Source organism: Lagenorhynchus albirostris, chromosome 14, assembly GCF_949774975.1.
Source record: "Lagenorhynchus albirostris chromosome 14, mLagAlb1.1, whole genome shotgun sequence".
NCBI classification, from domain to species: domain Eukaryota; kingdom Metazoa; phylum Chordata; class Mammalia; order Artiodactyla; family Delphinidae; genus Lagenorhynchus; species Lagenorhynchus albirostris.
The window spans coordinates 22216052-22238508 of NC_083108.1; positions in this window are offsets into that span (position 1 = coordinate 22216052).

The window sequence follows — 22457 nt, forward strand, 5'->3', positions numbered from 1 at the left end:
GCCAGCCACATTTGCTGGGCCCATCTGAGTATTATTCCTTTCGGCCAATGAAAGCTTCAGCCAATGAGTTGCTTAGTTATTATAGGTTATTCTGAATTCAGACAGCTGTCTTTTGTCTGGAAATTGATTACAAAGTAGATGCATCCATCAACTGGGGAATTTCTGATATAAAATTCATTCTTTTATTTGTCAAACATTGACTTAGAACCTCATAGGTGTGTTGAATATACCAAGCAAAACACTTGCAGACACTATGTGGACAGTAAGGAGAAAGGGGCCTTACTTGACACTGGGAGAGAGGGGTGCCAGGAAGGCCTCAGGCATTATATATCCTTTGGACAAGCCCCGAATGAGGTGAGGAAGAAGCCATGCAGATTTAGGAGGGAGAGCATTCCAGGGAGATCAGGTGTAAAGGCCCTGAGGTGGAAATGAGCTCGACATGTCAGGACACAAGAGGCTCCTTTGACTTATCTCCTTTCTCTCCTTGGCTGGAATCCCAAATCCTCATCCCATCCCAGAAGCCAGCTTCCTCCTCTCTGGTAGGTCCAGGGCCTTCCCAGCCCTCAGTCTGAACTAGACACCGCAGAGTAGCCCTGTCCCCAAAACTTTCGTTGCCAGGGCTCTAAGACTAGTTCTTCCAGGCAAACAAACTCCCTTTGTCCTGCAGACTCCTGGCCTTTTAACATGGGCTTTCCATTGCTGACAAACTCCATAATCGAGGGGAGGTGTTAGCAAAACTTCTCCCGTTCCTTAGCAGAACCCCTCCCACCCCACACCCCACCCTCCCACAAAGGAGCTCGAAATGTGAAGGGTAAGGGAGAGCTGAGCTGCGGGGAGGACAGACTGGTGGGGTGCTCATTGGGCCCCCTTTTCATAGGCCTGACGAGCGAGCTGGACTCCCCACCCCTGCCGTCACCCTCCAGGGAGGGGGTGGGGCATGCATGGGTGGGGTGAGCGGTGAGGAAGAGGAGGGAAACCACCTCCCCCTGAGCCAGGCTGGGATTGCAGATTAGGGACCGCAGTCCAGGCCAGACCCAGCTCCTGCAGGCTCACTCACCCTGGAGGGAAGTCACAGTGGGAAGCAGGGAGAGAGGAACCTCGCCCTGGGGTTCTGCAGCCTCTCCAGCCTCAGAGTGCTGGTCCTGTGAACAGTGTCCAGACCACAGTTTCTGCTGAAATGGGTCCCCGTTTATGAATGTATTCATGTTTTCACTACTGTTTTTCATTTGTCTCAGCTTCATTTCCCACAGCTCCCAGTTCCATGCTCGTCAACAAGACTGGCCATTTATTTGAACAGAAATGACATCAAGAGTGAATTTAAAAGCTGTTAGAAAGGCAAAGGGGGCCAAAATACTGCTGAGTCATTCATCACCTGCTCACTACAGTCTTTTCTACTCTGATGTTAAGTACCTTCCAGACATTATTTAACTGTCGTGGAAACAATATGAGGTGGGTCTCAGTGTTCCTGTGCCGCGGACAAAATAACTGAGGCTCAGAAAGGTAGAGACACCTGCCCAAGCTCACACAGCTAGAAAAGAGCCAGAATTGGACACAAGTGTGCATGGTTCTAGAATCTTCTTGCCACTCAGTGCAAAGACACATAGACGAGGAATGTGAACACCTGCGGACTGAACTATGTGCTGAACACCTGCAGACTGGTTAAGTTTTCTACCTCACTCTCTCGGAATGAGAAACTGGTCATCAGGACCCCATTCAGTTACTGGTAGGAGGAGTGGAAATGGGGGAGGAAGGTGCAGAAAAGATGCCAACCCAGAAGAGAGCACTGCTGACTTCCTATGTCTCTTTGCCTGGGGCGGCTTTTCTTCTTTGTAGGATAAGGAGAGAGACGCCTACTTTAGTCAGCACCTTCGCACAGCCCAGCTTCCTACTCTGCCTAGCAACAGGCTAGGCTGATGCATAAACAGAGGAAGGAGCTGCCCCAGCAGTGCGGGAAGGGAGCCATCAGCCCAGCCCTTGAAATTCTCCCACCCGCTTCCAGCCTGAAATTTCCCCTCATTTCACAAATGCAAACACAGAGAAACAGAGAGTGGGCAAACCTGGCCCAGAAGGCGTTGCCAGTCAGGGCAGAATCAGGACCGGAAAGAAATGAGCTATTCACCCACAGTTCATTCATTCGTTCATTCACTTGGATTCATTAAAACGGCCAAGTCTCTGTCCTCATGGAGCTGATGTTCACGTGAGGAAGACAGATGATAAATGGATAGATACACAATACAGCGTAAAGAACACTATAGAGGAGTGTAGGGGAAGTCCTCCCTGGGGTGACTCGGAACAGAGACTGATTTCTCACCCGATTGAAGTGAGAAAATAAGGGCAAGGTTACTGAGAAGGGAATAACTTGCTGCGTGGGACAACAGCAAGGAGACCAGAATATTCTGATCGGATTGAATGAGGGTAGAACTTACATTGAGAGGTAACTGGTGTTAGATCATAAAGCTGTATGCGAGGAACAGGACTTTGGATTATTTTTTTAATAGTGATGCAAAGCCATGGAAGAGCTGAAAACAGGGGAACATCATGATCTCCTTCAGGTTTTTAAAAATCACTCTTGCTACCATGTAGAAAAGAGCCTGCAGAGGAGGAAAAGTGGAGATGATGATGGCTTTCCTTCGAGATGAGCTCAAAGGAAAGAAATAAGGGGCATAAGAAGGGGTTGGACCCAGGGGGTGAAGCAAAAGTGATTTGCTGATGTGTTACATATAGTATGTGTGATGGCTTTCAGGGAATACTACTTGGTTTTCATCCTGAGCATGTGATCGAACTGTGGCACCATTGTACAAACTGGAATCCTGTAGATGTCAGAATCTGGATGAAATTAAGTTTTGTATCTCTAGCCCCCAGAACAGTGGATCCCACATTGGAGCTTAATAAACTTAAATGATCAGATAAATGCAATGGTTACTACATGTCCATACACACAAACACAAATATTTAACTACCCTGCTTCCCTTTGTCTTTTACTATAGTTTTTCAATTATTTTAGTTTTTTCCAAAAGAAATCTTAATTGAAATACCAATATATAAAACAAACACATTGCAAACGTTCATTCATGAACATTTATATTTGAGTTCAATTATGACATTTGCTTATGATAAAGTCAATCAATGAGGCCAGACAGTTCTGATACATACAGACACTTGAAATCAGATGATACGGATGTTAACTGCAATCTTCTACATGTTCTAACTTCCAGTTGTTTCTGTTTTGTCTGGTTGCACCTTATGAAGAGGTAGTTACAAACAGCGTAAGTTTTAAATGTGTTGTGTACCAGTTAGTACTGCCTTTGGCTACATGTAAGAAAAGAGTTAAATGTCAGAGGCTTAACCATAAGGAAGTTTACTTTTGATTAACAAAAGTCAGTAATATAAAGAAGTGTACAGTTAGAAATAGTGGCTTAAAAGACTTGAACAAGTAATCCAAAGGTAGGCACCACAGAACTAATTCAATAGTTTAACAGTGTCATAAGGGCCCTGGTCTTTCCATCCTTCCATCCATCCTGCCATGCCTAGGCTGTCATTTCAGCCCTGGGAAGTCACTTTATGGTCATGGGCCAATCAAAAAACCATCAGAAAACTAGATCAAAGAATGGTCAGGACAGAAAGAGACCTTTCTTCGTGACTACCCTCTCCCTATACCAGGGAAACATCTTTTCCAGAATCCTCCAACAAAGTTCTTTTGTGTCTAATTTGCCAGACCACATGCTCACTCGTGGACCTTCACTAAGCTACAGAACGTTCTGCCTAACAGCTGAGCAAGACCAAGGAATAATTTCAAGAAACTTTTCAATAATGAACTTGGAAGCTTGAAAGACTAGTGGCAGAAACAGTTTGTATAATGACATAAGTGATCGTACATATACAGAACTGGGCCACTTCCTGCTGTTCTCAGTGGCCAAAGATAACTTCGATTGGATCTTTTCTGAAGATTTCAGAAAGTGGAAATAAATTGACACAAAGAAAAAAAAATGCTAAATATTATGCTTTCCTATTTATCTCTTCGGAGTTCCATTCAGCTGCTGCTTTCCCAGAATCTTTCTCTTTCCCGCAAACCCTCTTTAAGAATTTCATCCTCTCTAAACTCCTCCCTTCCCATCTTTCTTCATCCCCTCTCCCTGTAATCACTGGCCCAATCTCCTGATTTCTCCATTTGCACTACCCTGACATTACCCTAATGAGTGCAAAAAGTCATTCAGACAAACTTACCTCCCTGAAAGTAAAGAAGGGAAAAGGCCATAGTACCCCTGCTTCAGTATGTTTACCTTTGTCACATGATCATATTGAACAACAGTTCCCATCTCCTTTCACAGATATTGAAGTCAGATCAGAAGTGCCCCAAATTTACAATAAGGGCCAAAAAGCTACTTATCATTCAACATTATCAATATGCAGCATAAGATAATTTATCATTCTATTAATGACTCAGCAACATGATACGAACAGGCTCTGAGCATCTACTTCAGTATGACCTTCATAAAATTTAGGGCGGAACACTTTTGTACAATATTCTGTGATTCATTAGATGCAGGCCTGAATTTTTTGTAAAGATGATAGTAATTTTTTTCAAGGTAAAAGACATGCACATAGATGGTAGAAAAAGCTTTATCCTGAGGGCCATACTCTATACACACACACACACACACACACACACACACACACACACACAGAGTAAGCCTGATGACACAAAGATAGTAATCTCCAGTGTTAAATTTAAAATGGAAAATATTTGGTGTGAGGTTTTTTTCTTTAGTCTATAGTTTTTAGATGAACTAAAGATACATTATTAAAAAAAACAAAATTCAATTCATCCCATAGTAGGGTAAACATGAGTTGTAAACAAATAGTTTTTCACATTATTTGTCCAGAGACCCCTGCAAATATATAAATGCATTAACCAAGAAAAGTATCATATTAACATGTTAACAAGAAAGACAGGTCTCCCAATAAGCTCCCAACCCTGCCTGTGTACAGTGGTTAGAAGGAACCCAGGCGATTCAGTCTGTGGACTTTATGCTGCCATCTCCTCTATAACAGGGATGTTAACCCCTTCTCATTGGAAGAATTTTTAAAATGTAGAAATTCAGCAAAAAAAAAAAAAAAGACATTGCTTGAAATGGAAGGAACCACAACTCGAGCCAGTGGAAGACCCCAGTCCCCACCATGCACAGGCTATTTTGTAAAAGGTGTTTCCTGGGATTGTGGTTGTATACCTTGAGGGCAAGGACTGAGTCTCTCGTTCTCCTCCAACATGTAAGAGTTAACTTACTAATAATAATCACGCCAATAAGGTAGCAGTGGTTGAAATACATAAGAGTCTCCTTTTCAGTTCAATTTTCAGCATCAGAAATTCAAATTATGGAGCATCCCCTCCAATGAAATTGAAAACTGAAAGGCTGATTTCACACCAACCAGAATTGAAATTCTCTGCCTTGAAAACTCTTCAGGAATTCTTTATGCACTTTTGACTTGAAATAATGAGTTTATTTCAAAATAAAGCAGCTACAGATCTTGAGGTTGGCTTGCTTTTTTAATAACTGTGGGTTTTCTCAACCCAAGGCTGGAAAACTAGTCTGGCATTAATCATTGAATCAAAGGAGGTAACCAAGGTCATAGCCACGATCCCACCCAATTCGTTATATGGATAACTAATAGGAAAAGTTCTTTGCAATGGCAACTCCGTGTCCCAACCTGCTGCAGCCCTCAAGCCCCTCCTACACAAAGACTCAGGAGCTCTATGTCTGGTCTTGCCTTGCTCTCAGGCTTCTTAGCTGAACTAGAGGCCTTACTCAAGTCTCTGCAGTCCAGTGGTTCTTTAGGCAGGGGACATATGTGACTGTGAACTTCATCTCAGAATCTACAGTTGGTTTTGCTTCTCCTGCTCCCAACATTCTACTCAACTCATCTACAGTTACCTGAGTCATGAGTAGCCATATCCCAAAACATAGCAATATCAAGTTCATCCAATTATTTTCATACTTTATAAAGGTAAGTGTTCCCCCCCTTTTAGAATCATACATTCTGATGACTAAAATTCATTAATAAATTATGTCTTTGCTCATACTTTGGTTCTTAATCTAATGCCTCATTCATTTAATTTTCCCAGTAGATTTTAGCACATCAAAGAGCTGCTAAAATCCAATGTGGTTTTAACAGATAGCATGCTTTAGGGAGCAAATGAAAGAAAACCTAACTCAAATGATTTGGACAATGAACAAAAAAATTTAAATCCCATAACTATAAGAATGGGGATAGATTAAGACATTATTTTTAGCTCCCTCATTTCTTTGGGGACTCAGGTTTCTTCCTTCTTTCCACTCTGCTTAATTCAGCAAGTCAGCTTGTAGCTCTCCTCATGGTAACAAGATGGCTGCAACAGTTCCAGGTATCACCACCTGACATCACAACATCCAGCAACAACAGCAGCAGGAGAGAAACTGTTACCTTGTTCACAGTCCCCAGTTCATTTTTAACAGCCAGAAAATCTTTCACAGGAGCTTCAGGGCTCATCCCCAAACCCCTTTCATTGCCTAGAATTGTACCACCTTCCCACATCTCAATCAATCACTAACAAAAGAGAAATGAGACCTCTTAGTTATTTTAAGATCAACCTTTATTTTTACTGGGCTGAGATTATAGCATACTCTCCTTTAAAAAGAAAAGCAAAAACAAACAAAAAACAGAAGAAAGTGAAGCATTAAACAACAACAGCAAAGAAGAAAACAGAAAAGGGGAATATTGGGGGCAACTAAGTCTTTTAAAATTGATTTTGGGGTCCAAAATGTAAATAAAAGTACATTTATCAATTACTATATCCCCAAAGCCACTATTTAATATGGTCAGATATACTAAGAGCCAACCTCACAGTAAGGGCAGAAATATCAACAGAGCCATAAGAAATTCACTTACTACCCTTGATAAACAGGGTAAAGAGTAGTATAATTTTTATTGAGCAGCATAGACACCTCTATGTTTTAAGGTACATTGTCTGAAAGGTTTTTGAAATCAGAGTGATTATTTGTCATCTGACATAAAATCAAGTTACCATATAGGACACTGGATGCAGCCTATCTCCATTGTAAAGAGGTCCATAAATGCACTGGTATTACCTAATGATAAAAATCAATACATAAATACTCAGTCTATGATTTCAATACTTATTCTACAGCTACAGTAATTAAAACTGTGTGTTATGAGCATTAGGGTAAGTAGAGAGATCAATGGAACTGAACAGAACGTCCTGAATAGATCTATACATATATGGCTCATTGATTTTCAGCAGACAACGCAAAGTAATCAAAAGGAGAAAGAAAAGGTTTCTTTTCAACAAAAGGGGCTTGAACAACTGGATAAAAATGAACCTTGATCCTCACCTCACACTATACATAAAAATTAATTTGAGATAGATCATAGACACAGACTCAAGGAAAAAAAAATAAAGCATCTAAAAGAAAACCTAGGAAACTACTTTATGACCTGGGAAGAAGAAAACATATCTTAGGACACACATTTCAAGAAAAACTTGAACAAAAATGTTGATAGCAGTTTTATTCATCAGTGACTCCAAACTGGAAATAAGACAAATATCCAACAACAGGGAAATGAAAAAATAATTTATAGTATATTAATAAAATAAAAAATTATCCACCAGTGCACTCAATTTGGATGAATATCAAAAACATAATGCTAAGTGAAGAAGTCAGACACAAGAGTATATATGCTGCATTATTCTACTTAGAATACGTTGAAGGACAAGCATAGCTAACCCAATGTGCTACAATTAAGAACAGTTTGTACACACTACTACTGCATATAAAACAGAAAAACAACAAGGACATGCTGTAATAACCTATAATGAAAGAGAATCTGAAAAAGAATATATATATATCTGTATAACTGAATCAGTTTGCTGTACAACTGAAACACTATAAATCAACTGTATTTCAATAATTAAGAAAAAAAGACTAGTTGGTTTTCTCTGGGGAGAGGAGGTGGGCTATTGACTGGGAAGAAGCACAAGTGTTGATGGAGATGTTCTATATCTTCACTGGGGTTGTAATTACTTGAATATATACATGTATCAAAACTCACTGAATTGTACACTTAATATCTGTGTGTGGTTTTTTTCTTTTTTTGGTAAAGTATTCCTCAATAAAAAAAAAACAATGTACAAATGCATGAATACATGAGTACTGAATTATAAGTTGCATTTTTATTTTGTCTCTATTTTAGGATCTCTAAAATTGTGATATGTCTTTTAATTATGGCCTAAAGAAACTTTCCAGCCATCTGGTAGTGGATTTTTAAAAACTAATATCGATATCTATTTATTTAGCAAACTTTTTACCGAAGTATAAAATATATGCAGAGATTTTAAGTGTACAGCTTGATAATTTTTTATAAAATAAATACCCCTGTATAACTACCTCTGAAATCAAAGTATCAAACATCACCAGCACCATGGAAGCTTCCCACCTCCCCCTCGTTGCTGTATAGTGTTCCAATGTATGAATACACCATAGTTGATTCTGATACCAGCTTCTGGTGGTTTTAAATAAAGCTGCCAGGAACATCCTTGTACATTTTTGGTGCACATATGCATTTATTTATGGGTCATAAGGTAGGAATATATTCAGCTTTCCTAGGTACTATCTAATAGTTTTCCAAAATGGTGGTGCCAATTTGCATTTCACCAGCAGTGTATAAGAATGCCTGTTGTTCTACATCCTTGCCAAAGTTTGATATTGTCAGATTTGTGTTTGGTTTTTTGTTGGTTGGTTGTTTGGTTTTCATCGAGTGTGTGTTGAAGGGCAGGGCAAGGGCGTGGGGAGGGGAAGCAGTGCTCGTTGTTTGGTTGGTGGTTTTTTTTTTTAACATTCTGTTGGTATCTTATTATGGTCTTAACCTGCAGTTCAATGTTAACTTAAACTTGGATCATTAATTATTGCTTTAATGTCTTCAAAAATATTACATGATAAAGTAATTTTATATGTTAGAAAGCAAAGAAACAGAGTAGCAGGAAATGTGGAAATGTCACAATTCAGTGTTCTTCTTATAAAGCAACAACCCAACAACTGAGTGCCATAAATGACCTATGAAAGAGTCCATGAAGCTGCATTTGGCATTGAAACACACAAGGGGGAAAGATATTAGGGAAAGATTGCTAGGCACAACTCCAGATGATGCAACTAAAAACAGTAGGATTTGCCAAGAAATAGATATCACTATCCCTATTTTATAGATGAGGAAACTGAGTAATTAGCAAAACGAGAATTCATACTCAGGTAGGTCACTCTTTCCATATAAGTAAAGTAGATATAAAAGAAGCAAAGAAAAAAGCCATGACCCTTGCCCATATTAGTCGTCATAATCTGTAATTTTCAAACCCATTATCTTAGTAGAACGCCCCCCAGCCCAACATTCTGTGTATCCAAGCAAGGCAGAGATAAATCCCCACTTTACTGTGAGAAAACTGAGAGGCTGCTGGGTCCCTGTGGTTACAGAACTGGTTTGAGAAGCAGAGCCAGGGACAAGATCAGAACCCCCTGCTTCCCAGGACAGATCACTATGCTTCACTGTCATAGGAGAAATTAGCCAAGCACGCCTATCTTCCATCGTCTGTCTCCCCTCATGCTTGAGCTACAAAGTGTGGGTGGGAGATGCAAGGATTTCTTGGTCTCATCTCCACCCCTTACTACATACTGCATTTTCTTTTTCTCAAACAGCTATCATCAAATGACTTGGAAGAGAACATTCACTCTCAGGATTTGGTGTTTTAATTGGTTCCTTCTCCCCTAAAGAGTCACCAAGGATATCAAATTCTACTGAATGAGGGGCTGAAGAAATATTTTAGAAGTGATAGTCTTCTAGGGGTACATAAACCAACATGTTGGTTAAGTCCAGAGATTAAAATATCTAGCAACCCGGTAGGAACTACCTTGCACTGAAAGGGCATCTCCATTTAGAGCTGAGAGTCTCTTTGAACTACGTCACTCATGATAAGGATAAAGACTTCCCAGTCCATTGACTAACAAAGATAAGTGTTTAAGTAGCCTAATTATGCCTGAAGTGGCAAATCACCTTTACAAAAAAGCTAATGCTTTTTGCCAATGTATCAACGATCCAACTGTTCCTTTGTCTTCATAAAGATTGGCATGAGAAGGCAGGAAACACCTTTAAAATGAAGTTTGTGTACATCTTGATTCATAGTAGCTGTCTGAAGTTGAAAACATTTTTTCAACCAAGGGGGGAAAGTCCCAGCAACTTGGACAGCTGGCAAAATAGAGTATATATTTCAGATTCATGATTTTAAAATGATATCCAAAGATTTGTTTCCAATGGGTGATGGTAATCTCTACAAATAAATAAATGAGTCTCTAAGCCACAAGCAACACTGGGAAAATAAATGAGGTTCTGGCTGGAGCCTGCCTGCCATTAAACAGTGGTCCCCAGTTGGTGGGAAAGCCCTCCTTGACCAGCAGGGCATCTTGGGGGTAGGCCACTGCCCTGTGAGAGAGGAATGTGCCATTTCTAAGGCTAGATAGGCTAAATCAACCCTATTGGTGGGGTAAACAGAGGCATCTAAGAAAGTATTTTTAAAGGTTAAGAATACTTACAGGTAATAGATGGTGAACTTAGAGACAATTGTGAGAGAAATTGTGAGACCACTGAATTTCCTTCAGTGTTTCCAACTTTCTTTTTTTAAAAAAAGACTCTGGGAGGAATCATTTTGTAAAGAATTCTCCTGTTATATGAATAGCTCTCTCCTCTCATCTGTGATGCTCTTTATGTTTGGATTTTCATATATTGATTATTTTTATATATTGACTTTTTACATTATGTGGAGGTGGGAGAGTCAATAAAAGTCAAGGAAACGCGCATCAAATTATTCAGAAGCACTCTCTTTTATAATTCCCTTTTTGATGGTTCATCAGAGACAATATTCTCTCCATTGAGAGGAGTAGAAGGTTCCTATTGGAAAACAGTGAAATACAGAATGGCTTCCCAGAGAACGTGGATCTTCATTGGGTTTAACGGACATTCAACCCTTCTTCTAAAATGCTTAGTGCAATCTTCTACGACGGGATTTATAAAACTGAAAGAACTTTTGTGAACACTAATATCACAGGATGCTCCTCAAAAAATTATTTTCAAAATAAATTTGGTGAAAGCTTAATTTTAACTCCCTGTTAGAGAGTCAAAACATATCTGCATAGTAGAGACTAGGAGAAATTCTGTAGTAAAGAAACCTGTTAACATATTTCATGCACCATTTCCCAAACATTTATCCATGGAACTCACTTTTCTTACAATACCTAACAACTCCTCAAGGGTAACACTCTTTGGAAAATGTGGTTCTAGTTAGGAAAATGTTGAAATAGTCCAACTTCCTCATTTAGTGATACTTGGTGGGTGGGAAAAAAAACAACCACAGTGGAGAAAAGACACTCTTTTCAGTAAGTGGTGCTGGAAAAACTCAACAGCTACATGTAAAAGAATGAAATTAAAACATTCTCTAACACCATATACAAAAATAAACTCAAAATTGACTAAAGACCAAAATGTAAGACCTGAAACCATAAAGCTCCTAGAAGAAAACATAAGCAGAACACTCTTTGACATAAGTCATAACAATATTTTTTGAATCTGTCTCCTAAAGCAAGGGAAATATAAGCAAAAATAAACAAATGTGACCTAATTAAACTTAAAAGGTTCTGCACAGCAAAGAAAATCATCGACAAAATGAAAAGACAACCAACTGAATGGGAGAAAATATTTGCAAATCATATGATAAATAAGGGGTTAATATCCAAAATATATAAGCAGGTCATACAACTCAATATCAAAAAACAAACAATCCAGTGAAAAAATGGCAGAAAACTTGAATAGACATTTTTCCAAAGAAGACATAGAGATGGTCAACAGGCACACGAAAAGATGCTCAACATCATTAATCATCAGAGAAATGCAAATTAAACCACAACGAAGTATCACCTCACACCTGTCAGAATGGCTATCATTAAAAAGAACACAAATAACAAATGTTGGCGAGGATGTGGAAAAAAGGGAACACTTGTATACTGTTTGTGGGAATGTAAATCGGTGTAGTCACTGTGGAGAACAGTATGGAGGTTTCTCAAAAAACTTAAAATAAAACTACCATATGACCTAGCAATTCCACTCCTGGGGATATATCTGAAAAAAAATTAAAACACTAATTTGAAAAGATACATGCACCCAATGTTCATAGCAGCATTATTTACAATTACAAAGATATGGAAGCAACCTAAGTATCTGTCGACAGATGAATGGATAAAGAAGATATGGAATATTATTCAGCCATAAAAGAAATAAATTTTGCCATTTGAAACAACATGGATGGAACTGGAGGATATTATGCAAAGTGAAATAATTCAAACAGATAAAGACAAATACTATATGATATCACTTAGATGTGGAATCCAAAAAATAAAACAAAGTAGTGAATAATAAAAAAAGAAAGAAACAGACTCACATATATAGAGAACAAACTAGTGGTGGTTACCAGTGGAAGGAAGGGGGGAGGGGCAAGATAGAGGTAGGGGATTAAGAGGTACAAACTACCATCTATAAAATAAATCAGCTACAAGGATATATTGTATATCACAGGGAATGTAATAACTATAAATGGAGTATAACCTTTAAAAATTGTGAATCACTCTGTTGTATACCTGAAACTTATATAATATTGTACATCAACTATACCTCAATTTAAAAAAAAAGTAAATCTGACGACCAAAAATATTAAAAAAAACTACCACCTTGGGCCCAGGCATGGGAAGGGAGTTTTTCAAGTTGATCTATCAATTAGGACCCGGCACCTGATTTAATTTCTACCCACATTCTCTCTCCTCCAAACGATCACGAGGACCACACTCATCAAGAGCTCTTACCTGGCTTTTTGTCATTGGTAAATGGCAATATGGCTTTTTGTCATTGGTAAATGGCAATATGGAAGAGTATAGGGCAATGTTTTGTCCTCTGGGAGGGATACATGTCACTAAGCTAATCTGCTGATTTATCTTCCAACATGGTACACCTCCTCTGGAAAGAATCACTCTGGTCCCATTCCAGTGTCATCACGGGTTAAATCAGTGAATGGGAAAGAATGGCAGGTGTCTTGGCTATTCCGACCCTCAGTATCACAAGAGCCAGTTGGGGTATATAGTGGTTTGGATGAGAGAATGAGCCCTGGGCCATCCGACTGCTTGAAGAAAGCCCTAAGCAGCTAATGACTCCATTGTTCCACCTCCATTCACATGCAAAGCATCATACCTGATGATGTACTATTCGGGTCAAAGGTCATGGGAAATCAAAAGGACATACCCTAGCTAAGAGGTTTTGTTCAACTGAAATTAAATTAATGGATTAAATACAACTAAGTATTTCTCAATTTTAAATTAAATTAAATGTAAAGTCTTTTCAAAATTTATGTCATTTTAAATCCAAAGTAAAAGGAATTGTCCAGATTTCTAGTAAGTGAGAAGAGAAGGGGTTCCTATGATCTCATAGTCCAGCTACATCATTTCGCAAAGCAGTAAAGACTCAGATAAAATGGTCACACAACTGATTATGAAGATGACAACTAACAGACTTACAGTTCAGTTTTTTTCTCTATAAGTATCACCTCCTAAGAGTCACTTAGAGTTGAAATACACCCTAGCATCAGGATTCATATTAGTGATCTTGTATTTAGCATGTTGCTGTCCCTTTTTGTTCCTTCTTTTTTTTCTTTTGATCCCTAGTGTGTTTACTTTTTCCTTGAAACTAAGCTTTCAGAGGTTCAAATTTTGTCTGAAAAAAAAAAAAAGCTTAAGACATTATACTGAAAAAATAGGTATGGATTATTTCTGTTAGTGAATATTTTTAAGAGAATCTCTGAGTTTGAAAGCAAAAAATTTTGGAGACTCATAAAATTGGTACAAATGATGTTTAAAAATAGAATGTGATGTCTGCCAAGAAGTTAAACAAAAAATGGCATATGAGTAATTTTTCTGCTTCCATAATACTTATTATAGAATTCAAGTATTAACCAAGGCTGTGGTGGTTTTCTCTCTGGCAGCACAAGAGAGAAGCTTCCTGGTCCAGGGCCAGAAAAGTACCAATATCCCTTCTCATCATCATCTCCACCTCTCCAATTCACTCTTAAGCCCCAAGCACTCATCATAGATATCAGCCAACAGGAAGCTTAGTCCTGTTCCTCTCACAAGTCCCAATACCTCCCACCCACACACCCCCCCCCCCCCCCCGTCTATAATCTATGGACTCTCTGACTTTCCTTATGGAATAAGTCCTGGTCATGGTTGATCAGGAAATGAGTGGGACAGGAACATGACTGCAAATTCTGAATAAGCCTAGCATCACCAATGCCATCTAGGGTCTGGGTGGAAACACGTTATCCCATAGGTGTTCTCCAAAACAGAGTTTTCTTCCTATTCCCGGAAGGCTAAGGCTTTCCCAAAGGGAACTGGGTACAGAGAGTGATGGGGTGTTGCCCACAGGATTTAGGCCTCCTGATATCTTCATGGGCTGGGCAGCTTAGAGCCTGTGTTCTGGTTAGTCTGTGCCTCTCACTACTGGCGTCTCTCCCTGCACATCCCCCTGGGAGGCAAGGCTGTGGGTCTCCTAGAGCAGAGCCAGGCTCAAATATTCACTGGAAATTTTCAACATAAAAACCATGATCTATCAAAATCCACTAGACCTGCAAAATAGTTTGAGCTGCAGGAATCTAAGTAAAAGCAATGCCTTGCTAGAAATCTTATTCCCAGGCTGAGATGCTAGAGAGAAATTCACTTCTTCATCACGCACTGTCATGAATTAGCACGGGGAAAAGCTTTCTGAGCCCGCTAAGGGAGAGAAAGAAGTACCAGAGCTATGTTAATAATATCTGGGGAGTCCACGCAATTGTACATTCCTGATACACTAGCAGATTAAAGACATCATGATCACCTGTGAAGACACTATCAAGAAGGTAGCCATCAGATTTAATGCCCCTTAGTCCTTTATGTGTCACCGTCCCCTCCCTCTTCCTCAAACCCACCGTAAATAAAGGATAAACTATATTAATTCACACTGGAGAGTATGTGATCATTATGATTTACTAACCCTCTCAAAAGTATCTGGGATATTTGTTAATTACTACTGCGAGAAGCGGTGGTCTCTTTTGGTAGCACTCTTTTTGATTTAACTAAAGTTTAAACCAAACTTGGAACCCAACAGAGCTGAGATCTAGACCCGTTTGGTAATTTACTTTCTGTATAGAATTAAGGAATAAGAAGGATAATTTATATTTTCACAATTATTATTTGAAAAGAGTATCTGCCTGCCAAAACATCTGTCAGAGTGAACAACTGTGGAATCATAGACTGATCAGTCACAGCCTGGGGGAACTAGACTATAAAGTGAATCTGGAATTATGACAAGGGTTTGATTTAAAATAGAAAAAACTATTAACTTCTTTTAGAATAATTTTGTTGCTCAGAGATGGTAACGTTTGGATTCCCAATTAAATTTTCTTCCACCATAGCTCTGGGTATTTGGGTAATTTTTAAAATTTTAGCACTAAATTGTTGGGAACTTTTAGGCTCCAAAGGATTCCTTGCATATAAGAAGTGTAACATCAAAATGTGGAGGCCATTCACTTCTTTAATCTCAACAAATTTGCCAGTAAATAGGGAAAGGGGACTGCTCCTTAGTGAGACAAATTCCTAGTGGGTCACGTAGCCCTAGAAAAACAACAGTGATGGGGGTACTCTCTGCTTCCTTGATTGTGAGGCTAAGGGCACAGGATGCACTATCAGACCTGTACACCATTTTATGGAGCCATGAACGTGGAGGAAGACAGCCTTGGAGGCTAGACCATAATGAACTCTGTTTCCTAGGACAGGACTGAGGAGGTGAAAAAATCTGTGAGCCTTAAAGTGAGCTAGAAAATGTAATCACAGAAACATCTTCTCTGTATGTCCCTGTTTGTTTCATTTGTAAATGAATGGTCCTTTTTGAAAACTGACTTATCTCAGTTGTGATAAAAGAAACAGGAAGAATGAGATTCTTCTCTGTTCTGACTACAACTCTAAAGAGATGCTGCCCACTTTCCAGAGGCCAACGAGAAAAGGGAAACAGTAATGATGGAAGAGTATTCCAAAGGGAAGTTGAAACTCAGGACAAAAAGAGCTAGGAGAAAGACTTCATCTCCATAAAGCCTTTAGCAAGATGGCTTAGCTAAGGATCACCAATAGTAAGTAGAACCCAGGGGTATGAGGCCTGGCCCCTGGAGAATGGCCGTGGGAATGTACCACTCTCTGGGTATAAAATGGACATATTTCTGTGGGAGGGTTCCTGTCAATCTCACTTAAGAGACCTCATCTATTCTGGACCAGAGGGGTTTCTCCAACCAGGAAAGGAAGGATCTAGGGAGCCACTCTTGAGGTCCCAGAGCTCTCTTGCCTATTGATTGCCCGTATCCTGGAAATGAATTAGTAAACCAGATACTTGGCAAGATCTCCAATTGACGTTGAGTCTGACTTGATAATTCCATCCTGTGTGTCAGCTCACAGGCCATGGGCATCCATGGGGGCCCTATAATGTACAAAGTTTGGGATTAATTTTGCCTAGATCTGGAGGGCAGAGGCCTACGCTAGCACCTGGGCTATTTTATTAGAGATGCATTGTAGAGCCTTGAACTGAGTATGAACATGAGAAAAGGTACATTTTAAGAAGGTGAATCTAAGAGTTTTACTCCAAGGGAGAATTGTTTCTTCCTGGATTCCTACCATCTTTTCTTTCAAAGAAGCTAGAAAAGCACTACTGTGCTTTTTCAGACACTAAGCCCATGCCATGACCTGTGTAGTGGACACTTTCAGTCTCCAACAATGAAGATACACTAAGTGTCGTCACCAGATGCAACTGGTGTTTAGGAGATGTGCCCTAGAATGGAAGACCTAAAAGGGGGTGAGGGTGGGGGGTAGCCCAGAGATTGACCAGTTCTCCCTAGAGAAAGCTCTACAACACATAGACTCGTAAATTCCAAATTTCGGGGGCTGTAACTTTTTAAACTGAGTTTTAAAGCACCTCCCACCCACAGCAGAAAAAGCCTGCAAATACGTATCTCTGTCTTCACAGCTCATGTTATTGCCTCCCAGCTTAGTGATATTTCTGAATAAAAATCAGAAATTTCTTGTGTTGAATCAAAAGTCACTCACACACAAAGGATTTGTGGGATGTACCCCTCTATTCCACACCTAAGTTAATTATCCCTGCCCCAGCAACCCATATTAACTGGTGTCAACAGGCCATTTTTTCTCCTTTCTTCAAATAATTCGAGTCAGATCCGTGACATTTTTAGGGCCAAAGGAGAAAGGAAAAAAGTGAATGGGAAGCAATGTATGGCAAAGAAGTGAAAGTTTCCCCAGGACGATATGAAAGAAAATAGAGATGGAAACCTGCATAGGTTTAAATTCCCAAAGAAACCGAGGGAGAGCTGATGAATATCTTTTTAGAAGCTCTTTCCCAATACAGTGAAAAATCCATTCTCTTTAACTTGATCGCAGAAGGGAAACATCACTGAGGCCACTTTCAACAGATGGAAACACTCCACTTGCCTCAAGGATATACTACAGCCTAAATACTACTGTTTCTCGTGTGTCTTGTTGACGTTTTCTGTACACTAAAGTCCTATGCCATTATACAGTGTATTTCCTTCTGGGAGCTTAAGGCCCTTGATGAAGTGCTTAATGCTTTAAAAAGCTATCTCCTGGCTTCCTCCCTGAAGTTTGGGTATTGAAGGCGCTGTCAGATCTAAACAGGCCTATTCTTGTTCTCCTCTCCTGGATCAGACATCTCTTGTCACATTCTTTTGGCCCTCCTTTTACCCTAGCCATTGCCGGAAACCAGCATCCTGGGAGTGTTCATGGATGGGTCTTGCCTCAGCCACACTGAAGACCTCTTGCTTTCCACCATGGGCTCCTCTGACAGGTGGTGAGGGACACCCTAGTGCATGAGCCACCTTAAAGCACAAGCAGTTAAGCCCATATGGTTTGGCCACTGGGGGAGGTGAGCTGATTAATGAATGCTCTCTGTGTGGGGCAAACCACTGATTCTCAAATGTGAACATGCATAAGTATCACCTGAAGAGTTTATTAAAATACTATACCCTGGCTCCCGCCCCCATCCCGACCAGATATTCTGATTTAGGAGATCAGGGTGGGGCCCATGAATTTGCACGTATAATACAGCCAAGGTGATGCCAGTGCAGCTCATTCGAGGGCCACACTTGGAGAACAAGTCTGCCCTGTAGTCTGTACAGCTCCTCAGAGACTCTCAGCGCAATCGAGGGCCAACCAATCCACAGGAATGACCAACACTTCATGTGCTTTCGCAATGCCCTTCCCCAGTCCTTCACTCCTGTTTCCTGGGATCACTTCCCAAATACCTTTTCTAAAATGTCCTTGCCTCAGGATCGACTTTCAGAGCCCAGACAAAGGCATGGACCTTTAACCCCACTTGCCTTCAACACTCCTACGGAAACTTATCTGGCCTTGTTCCCCTGGAAAATGTAGGTACGAATCCTGCCTTCCTATTGCAGCAATAATATGTGATCAGAACTAACGACCTGATTCAGCTCTTCAAGCCAGTAGGGCTTCTCTGAGATCAGACATTCAAGGAAAGTTTGTGCTGCTGTTGCTGTTTTACGCATCGAAGTAAAATGATTTGGCTTTCTAACTTTTTTTTATGATACCTCTGTGATGTCCACAAGCTTACCAAGACTTCTCAAAACTTTCCAAAGGATCCCTCATTGCATCAGGGAGTAACATATAGCTTTGGGGGTTTTAATGTTGCCACGTTAGGTGCAGTCATTCGTCTCTTCTAAGTAATAGCACCTGTGCTCATGCCAAGGGCCCAGCCCCTGGGCATGAATCATGATTGCCTAATGCAGTCATGACTATATATACCACTAGTCACAACTAGTATATAGAACATTGCCTAAAGCTCACGTCCCAGCCTTCCTCTGCTGATGTGTGTGGACAATCAGAAATCAAAGGAAGTTTTGGAGCACTTCTGAGAAATACTGTTTATCTCCCTTGAAAGAAGGAGAAATCATACAAAGCCCTTGTCATGTTGCCTCCCTGCTTCTGGCCTTTGAACGCAGCCTAGCACCTGAAGCAATGGCAGCCACCTTGTAGTCATAAGGTCACAAGCACAAACGTGAAAAGCCAAGCTGCCATGGACTGCGGATCCGCTTAGTAATCCGTGGACTGCCTGGCGCTGGACTTTTTTGTTTTATCAGATAATTGACATTGTAACTGCTTAAGTCACCACTAGTTAATTTCTTTATTTGCATTCAGAAGTATTCCTGGCTGATATGTGACAAAGGATTTGCATCCAGAATATATAAAGAACTGCTACAAATCAGTAACAGTGAGACAACCAGCCCAATACAGATAGGCAAAAGATTTTAACAGGCACTTCACAAAAGAAGATATACGAACGGCCAGTAAATGCCTGAAAATTATAAAGACTGACAATACAAGTCTTGACGAGGATGTAGAACAAGTGGAACTCTCTTCCATGGCTGGTGGGAGTGTAAAATGGTGCAGCCACAAAACTGGATGCCCGCCTACACTACAGGACAATTTTAACCAAACCACAGGATTTCGACCAAAACAACCCATGGCTTAGCATTGGTGACACCCAGGCCTGGACAGGACAAGCTCTTCCACTGCAGCAGAACCAGACTCCCCTACCCTCAAGTCTCACCCATTCGTGTTGCCTCCTCATGTCGTATCTTTTATCCTTTAGCGTGTCATGTGTGATATCCCCTAATGAATTCAAAGACAGGGTTCTTATCTAATAGATAGATTTAACTATTTTGGAACCCAAAATTAGATACTTAGGCCGACAGTGACAGATGTAGTTATGGAGATGGGAAGTAAAAGTATTTTATTTTAGAACTTCTGTAAATAAGCTAGGACTTGTGATAAACACATTACTTCTTAACCTCATAACTCCTTACTAAATAAATATGCATTTTATAGATTATAAACATCTGTTGATATGAATTGATTTTACAGTTAAGGCTTCAGAGAATAAATACTAAGATTTATCGATAGCTCTCCTCTGCATGCGCACATACACACACATACACACACACACACACACACACACACCCCACTCATACACCACCACACATACACCTCTCATTTCTCCCTTTCCAGGTCAAAGCAGAAAGCATAGGAAAAAAGGGCAGAAGTGATCCAATAGAGAGAAAATACTTATGATGCCAGAGCAAAAGGGTATAATTGAAGGAACAACATCTCTGAGTAGGAGTTTGGGCATAGAATACAGTGCACATGTGAAGGGTCTGAACTAAGTACATTGTCCATTATACGGAGAAAGATGATTAAGCAAATGGATAAAATGTGAGCTGGTTAGTATATATGGTGGTGGGAGCACAAGGAGGTTCCCCTTTCATTGCTTCTATTTTCTAAATAAAATAAGAAGCAAAGGCACTGACTGAATATAAGTTATGGGGAGGAAATGTTTGAGGGTCGAAGAATAGAGAAGATGACATTTGAAAGAGGGGAAGTCTGAGTTAATTGGGGAAATATAGTACAATGTCTGGGTAGTTCCAAAAACCTCCTGAAGGCTGGCAGTCTTGGATTCTTCAATGTGTATCTTATTTAGTTAAAACCTTTCAGTGTGTATATTATTTGAGATTGAATATAGTTGTGAGTAACATGTAAACACAAAATAACAATGTATGAACCAAGTGTGTTCATTTTCTATTACTGCCATTACAAATGACCATAAACTTAAAATAACACAAATATATTATCTTGCCATTCTATAGGTCCAAAGTCCAAAATGGGTCTTAAGGGTTAAAATCAGGTGTTGATGGGTCGCATTCAATTCTGGAGACTCTAAAGGAGAATCCATTTTCTTGCCCTTTCCAGCTGCTCTCATGCCCTTTCCCTCTATCTTCAAAGCCTGAAACATTATATCTCTCTGACGCTGCTTCCATCATCAAACCTTTCTCTCTGACTGATTACATCTGGGAAAAGTTCTCAGTTTTAAGGACTCATGGGATTACATTGGACCCACCTGAATAATCCAAGATCCTCTCAGCAAGACCCTTAATTTAATCACATCTGCAAAGCCCCTTTTGCCAAGGAAAGGGAACATATTCATAGGCTTTTGAGATAAGGGAATAGACATCTTTAGGGGTCATTATTCTGCCTAACACACCAAGATAGAAGTTCATTTCTCTCTCACATGGAGTTCAGAGATAGGGGGTCTAGGCCTACATCACATTATGAGCATCATGATCATTAGGACCCAAACTCTACATCCTTAACATGTGACCACATTGCCCCAGACAGCTGCTCAGGTTCCAGCCTTCACATCCATGTTCCAGCCAAATGGAAGGAAAAAAAAGTTAAAGAAGTTCTCACACATATATACCCCTTCTTTGGGAATATTTCCCTAAAATTTTATAAAACAGCTCTGCTTACATCTGCTGAAATTTTTCCATGCAGCCATGAATCCAGGTACATTTCTACTAAGGAAAAAAGGGAGAAAGTGTTACTAGGGTAGACAATTAAAACCCTCTGTCACAGCATGACTGGGTGGTTTCACCTCACCTGATCTCAAGCTTGTTATTGGATAGAATTAGGCAAGTAAGAGGGACAAAGATCAAGAGAGATGATGGTGTACACAAAGGAATGATGATAATAATGAACCAATGGATTCAAGTCCATAAAGACAATAAGCGACAATAAATGAGACATTAGAAGGGTGATAGATGGTGAGAAATTAATAGGGTTATTACACTGGAAAGGAATGATTTGGAAGTAAAAATAAGAAGCAAGGATGACAAAGAAGACATCTACTCTCCTTCCAGGCACAAAAGAATGAGTGTAGGACTTAAGAAAGCCACCATCAGAGAGGGGTGAAAATAAAGAAGTGTTCTCAGGAAAGAGCCCGATTTCAAAGCAAGGAAGTAAAGGGAACAATCTGAGAGAAGGTTGAAGATCTAAGGGATTTTGATTATGACCGAGGTGGCCAGATTGTTAACTTTACAAACTGGAACAATTTTGAAAATGAAGGGGAATTCTGTTGTCACGAAATAACAGGCATCAACTGGGACTGTCCCAAGAAAAGTAGGATGTATCTTCCTCCCACTTATAACTGACTTATAGCGACACCTCTGCTCCAACCGCAGAACACTGATGCCACCATGCATTCTCCCGGCCACTGGCCTTAGACCTGGAGCTGCTTCCACCATCACCTGTGCTGCCACAATGGCTTCTCCACTGCCTCCTCTGCGCTTTCTTAGCAACGATTTGAGTCTGGGGAGGGGTATCTGATTGGCTGAGCCTAGATCACAATCCCACACTGGCCGCAAA